This window comes from Nicotiana tabacum, chromosome 8 (genome assembly GCF_000715075.1).
Source record: "Nicotiana tabacum cultivar K326 chromosome 8, ASM71507v2, whole genome shotgun sequence".
Lineage (NCBI taxonomy): Eukaryota > Viridiplantae > Streptophyta > Magnoliopsida > Solanales > Solanaceae > Nicotiana > Nicotiana tabacum.
Genome location: NC_134087.1, coordinates 101,602,766 through 101,609,222, shown reverse-complemented (window position 1 = coordinate 101,609,222; position 6,457 = coordinate 101,602,766). Strand labels below are relative to the sequence as shown.

At 35.3% G+C, this 6,457-nt stretch overlaps 1 long non-coding RNA gene across 1 annotated transcript; it reads left to right on the top strand.

Moving 5' to 3' along the window:
• Positions 1 to 615: 615 nt before the first annotated feature.
• On the top strand, positions 616 to 5,658 carry LOC107790739 (uncharacterized). The gene is made up of 4 exons (XR_001649089.2): positions 616 to 919; positions 1,224 to 1,330; positions 1,982 to 2,032; positions 5,391 to 5,658. It is a non-coding gene; the product is annotated as an uncharacterized LOC107790739 (long non-coding RNA).
• Positions 5,659 to 6,457: the final 799 nt, after the last annotated feature.

Sequence of the window (6,457 nt, the reverse complement as noted above, 5' to 3'; positions counted from 1 at the left end):
GAACTTGGGTGACATATGAGTTTCTCTGCGAGAGTGAGAGAATTCTTTCAATATGTGAGTCCTAAAATTATACTAGAATTCATATGTGAGTACGGACTGATTAATCTCTTTGCTTTGTTGATGAGAGCACATGTTTTACGACGGATTGGTAAAGAACTCATATCTTTAGTTGGCACAAGAAGTGAGTCATATAGAGGAATGTAGTGGAGTCAATTTTTGAGGCTAGGATGTTAGAGGAGTCACATAAATATTTTAATTTGTCTTGCCATTGGTCTAATCATACTATATTGTAATCATGAACAATTATAGGCGAAGTTAGTTTACTAAAATACCCTTTAAAAGCTGAATGACCAAATTACCCTCTAACTAATATTAAAATTACCTCCCATTAAATGATATTTTGTACATTAATTGATGTCTCTTTATGTGATTTATTCCAGCTAATTACAACTTAATTATTCACAAAAGAATATTAATAATAGCTGCCCTTTACATTATTTGAGTCTATGTTTAGTTCTTTGGTATAAAGTATCAACTTTAAAACTATGGGGGTCAAAGTATATTTTGTGGTCATTCTTTTAACTGGGGCAATCACATCATCTCTCCACCCAAAATTAAAAGGTGAGTTGTTGAAACTACTACTTATTCATCTAGGGCCTAGGTCACAGCAAGGCCACCGAAGAGGTGATCTAAATTGTACAATTGTGTTCATATCACGCTCAACATCGATATGTAGATTTGAAATACTCTCATAAATATGAGTATAGAAGCCATTTTGGCCTTATTGAAATTGGGTTTTAATTCTCATATACATCAAACAACTGAAGGGTTGCGGTATTGCCGTTGATACTATTCTTCGCTGCAAAAAAGGCGGCCTATCTTGTGGCAAAGACGTTTATACAGCCATTCCCATTACCAAGTATTCAATATTTTTCCATTCTATATTTTCGCTTATTTATTAATATATATTAGATGGTTTAATAGTCTCATGTTTAAAAGATATTTTATAATTTTTAATCCTTGATTTATTTAGTAGTTAGTACTGAAATGGGTCTATCATTATGGAGTTTCATAAATGCACAATGAATTTAGCTATTTAATTTGGATCTTATGGCTAGAGAACGTGTGATAACTGTTATGTAATTTAATTTAGATCATGGCTAGAGAACATGTGATAGCTGTTACCTGATTTAATTGCTAATTAATTATTTTATCTGTTGCAGAATATCATTAGACTACTGAGGAGCTTATATAAATGGAATCTAAACCAGTAATATGCATAACCATCACCATGAGCACAAATAATAGAGGAAAGTTGCAGTTTCAGTTGGTAAATTTTTCTTCCTTTTGTTACTTCATATGAGTATTCTTGATCTCGATTCTTGAAGTTGAATACTCTGTTTTATGCTTATTCTTATAAATCTACACTCTCCAATGTTTAGCAAGATCTTTTATAAATTTCATAAGTTTTTATTTTAGTTTACATCTAAAGCTCTCTTTAGAAAGATGTTATGTGCATAATAACTACTGTTGAACAAAGTTCCTGTTTAATAACCATGTTTAGTACTTGTGTGTCGAAGATGTGCTGTGTTTTTCTTGTATGATCTACAACAAGGTATTATTTAATAATTCTGTAGATGCCATACTTTAACCATATTTTGCATAAGAATTTATTTTTTTAGTTCGTTTTTGTTGGAGAAAGAGTATTACTTTATTCAGTTGTTTTGACTATGTGAGACCTGTAGTTACTGCATGATATTTGCTATTAAAAAGTTTGCTTCTATTTTTGCTAATTTGTATCACGCTTCTAAATCATTTAATGTTGATTCTGCATAAAAGATATACCACATAATTAACAGATTCAAACAATATCAAATAGGACTCTTCTTCATTTTTAACTTATACTTTTAATTTTTGAAATTTTCTGTTGCTTGTAACGATGCAACTCTAATATGATTTACACTAACTATACTACTTGCAGATTTCCCCGTCCCTTTTTACAGGATACCTGTATTACTGCATCACCGAATTGGTAAAAATTTTACACTTTTGTAATTACTATTTCTTTTTAGATTGTTAAGATAGTGGTACATATTGCCAGCTGAAGTTGCTCATTATTGCACTCAAACATTAACAATTAATAGTATTTTGTAACCATTTTAAATTGAAGAAATTAGATACGAATAAATTATTTTTACTTTACAACTATATATAGTATTTGCATCTACTTCCTAGCAACTACAGCGTAATCACAATGGCAAGCAAAGAAGAACTAGAAAACCAATGCGTGCCTATTAGCAAGTTGCAAAAGTTTGCAACAGAATGGGTGATTAAAGTTATCCTAATTCGAAGAGGCTTAATAAAGGAGTACAAAAATTCAAATGGTGAGGGTGTTCGCTGGCTGCTAATATTCGTTGATGAAGAGGTAACATTAATTTAATCTGGTATTATATTCATTGGTTGCCACATTAACTCCACTGGTGACTATTGCTTTTCTGTCTTGACAAAGGGAACACAAATACAAACTACTCTTCAACAAAGATGTTGAGTCGTGGAAGAATTTTTTTGATCAAAGTGAAAGCCATTACATTATAGATGGAAAGATAAGCGGGGCAAAACCTAACTTCTTATTTGTGCGCAAGGAACTTGAAGTAGCCTTTAACAACAACACAAAGGTGTAACGATTCGGCCGGTCGTTTCATGAGTTACCGTTCCATTTTTCCTATTTCTGCTTCTTAATGTTTTGTTCAGCTGTATTATGTGATATCGGGTTGGTTGGTTCGGGTTCGGAGAGGTTTTGGAAAGGAATGAGACACTGAGTCTCTTTTGAGTAAGCTTAGGTTGGAAAAGCCAACCGGATGTTGACTTATGGGAAAAGGGCTCCGATGTGAATTCTAATGGTTCAGATATCTTCGGGAGGTGATTTGGGACTTAGGACCGTGATCGGAATGGGTTTTGGAGGTCCGGAGTAGATTTAGGCTCGAATTGACGAAATTAGAATTTTGGCGTTTTCCGGTTGATAGGGGAGATTTTGATATAGGGTTCGGAATGGAATTTCGGAAGTTAGAGTAAGTCCGTCATGTCATTTGTGACGTGTTTGCAAAATTTCATATTATTCGGACGAGGTTTGATAGACTTTTTGATCGAAAGCGGAATTTGAAAGTTTTGGAATTTCTTACGCTTGAATCCGATGATGATTTGGTATTTTGAGTGTTCCAAAGATTGGAACAAGTTTGAATGATGTTATGGGATATGTTGGCATGTTCTGTTGAGGTCCCGAGGGCCTCAGGAGAGTTTCTGGTGGTTAAACGGATCAAATCCTTATTTGGAAAGTTGCAGATTTTCTGCTGCTTCTGTTGCAGATTTTTGATATTCGCGTTCGCGAGAGGGATCTCGCTTTCGTGAAGGGATGAGTAGTGAGGCTGGAAATTTGGCCTTCTCGTTCGCGATGTTGGCCCCGCGTTCACGAAGGGTGAGGTTTTGTGTGCATCGCGAATGCGATGAGGTTCCCGCGTTCGTGTAGAGTAAATGGGAGCAGCTGGGGTCCTGGTCATTGTGCTTCGCGTTCGTGATAGTCTGAGAAGCTGAATCTTCGCATTCACGTTTAGGACGTCGCGTTCGTGAAGAAGGAATAAGTGGTCAACGGATTTTTGTGCTTCGCGAACACGAGGCTTTGACCGCGTTCGCGAAGAAGAAAAGGGTCACTTGGGCAGAATGTTTAAATAGCCATTGTTCGCGATTTTGGAGCTTTTTGAGAAGAATTGAAGAGGGAATCAAAGGGAAACACATGGAGGTAAGATATAAGGTTAATACTCAATGTTATTGTGATTTTTACCTAATTAAACATGAAATTTGTGGTATCTAAAGCCTAAAATTTCGGGAGTTAGGGCTTGAAATTGGAGACTTTGATTTGAGGGTTTGAGGGGTCGTTTGTGGTCAGATTTTGATGTTCTTGGTATGTATGGACTCGTGAGAGGATAAAGATTCTATTTATGTGACTTTTATCGAACTTCGAGATGTGGGCCCGGGGGTCGGGTTGGACCAACTTCGGAATTTTTGATATAATTTGATTATTTTCGCATGGGCTTCGTTCCCTTAGCATATATTAACGTTATGATTCTAATTTTAGATAGATTCGATTCGAGTTGAGGCCAAGTCGAGAGGCAATGGTGTCGCGGAGTAGTATTTCATCCGATTTGAGGTAAGTAACCATTGTAAATCTGGACCTGAGGGTATGAAACCCCAATATTTCGTATAGTTTTGATAAATGAGGTGACGCACATGCTAGGTGACGAGCGTGTGAGCGTGCACCGGTAGGGATTTGTGACTTGGTCCGTCCCGTAGCGACTATTAAGCCGCGTATTTGATTTGAAATCTCATGATATCCCGTATTTTAGAGATTGATACTATATTTTGGGTTGTACGCCATATTTGGGGCCTTGTGCCGACCTGTTTAGACCCTTGGGGGTATTTTTACTACTTTCCTCACTCTATTTGGTTTGAAAGCATATCCCCAGTCATGTTTTACCTGTTTATTGTTTAACTCCGATTTCATCACTTTCTTAATATATGAAAATTGTTTGGGCTGAGTTCCCTGATTTTTACTGATATGCCCGAGTGACTGTGAGGTTAATGACTGAGAGAGGTTGAGGACCTCATAATATATATATATATATATATATATATATATATATATATATATATATATATATATATATATATATATATATATATATAATGGATCGGGTTGCACGCCGCAGCGGTACTTATATGGATCGGGCTGCACACCACAGCGATATATATATATATATATATATATATATATATATATATATATATATATATATATATATATATATATTTGGATCGGGTTGTGCGACGCAGAGATATGACGCTTAGGCTGTAGGAGCTCCTTCGGAGTCTGTACACCCCCAGTGAGCGTAGTCGACTATAAACTATGGATCGGACTGCACGCCACAACGATTATTATGATTATTACTATGATGAGATATTATTGAGCCGGAGTGCTGAGTGTGAGTCCTGTGTGACGAGAGCCCGAGAGGCTATATTTATGAGTGATACCTTGCCCGAGGGGCCCAATTTATGACATTTGTTTTGCTTATTTCACCATTTATGACATTTTTCTACTTTCACTCTTCTTTTTAGATTGAGCATCTGTTGAAAAATGTTTCTTAAATGATTTCAAAATGTTCTAATTGAAACTGAAGTTTTAGGAGATAACTGACCATGGCACTGCTGGTTTTGACTTGATATTTCTGTTGAGAACTCTTATATGGTTTTAAATTGCTCGTCACTACACTGAGACCTTATTTACTTTAGTTAATTACTGAGTTGGCGTACTCACGTTATTCCTTGCACCTTGTGTGCAGATCCAGGTGCCCGAGCATCAAAGTGAGAGCTTCCAGCAATCTTAGAGCTTTACTGGAAATCGCAAGGTAGCTGCACGGCGTTCGCAACCCTGCCGTCCTCCCTCCTATTTTAGTATTTTGTTATTTCGAACTTATTTTGTTATTTCTTGGTTGTATTTAGAGGCTCTAACTAGTGACACTAGATTGTTGGGTTGTGTTGGTATATTTTGTATTGATTTTCGCATATTTCTGTTGATTTATATATTTCATATGAGAACTTGAGACTTAATCGGTTTTAGAAAAATGGTTTTATAAAAAGAATTCACTGTGGTTAAATGTTGGGTTGGCTTGCCTAGTACTGTGATAGGCGCCATCACGACTGGGGTATTTGGGGTCGTGATATTACATACCCAATTTTCTCCCTATATATTTTTCAATATGCAAAATACCTTCAAAATAGCATATGTATGCATATCTAAGTATGTCCAAGTGTTTTATTATTTCTCCTTAGTTTTTTAAAGGTTTTAAATCAATTTATTTCTCGATCTTTATCCATAAAAATTCAATAATTATTTCCAAAATTATCATTTTTGGATTCACTTATTGAACTTTTATATTTATGCTAAAATATAGCTAAGGGAATTTTTGCATATTTGTTTCAAATTTATTTAGTATTTTTAAGGCTAAATTGCATAATTGCAATATTAACCTCTTTTATGAATTAATTGCGTTTATATTTATGAAAATTATGTCCAGTATTTTTAAATTGATAATTATATGTCATAATTTATTTTAGTACTTTTAATTTATTTCCATAAATTAATTTACTATTTTTTAAAAGTTTAACAAGGGCAAAAATGGCTACTTAAATGATAGCCCAATTTTATTTCAATTATAGCCTAATTTGGCCCCAATCTGAACCCAATTCTTTCGGCCTAATTCCCACTCAAACCCGACCCCCTAAACTAATTTACACGACCCAACCCGAATCCCCACCTAACCCCTTTATCCCAGCCGTTGATCATTTAGATCAACGACCACCAGTTTCCCTTTCCTTTTTTAACTCCAAACAACCCCTACCCTACTTC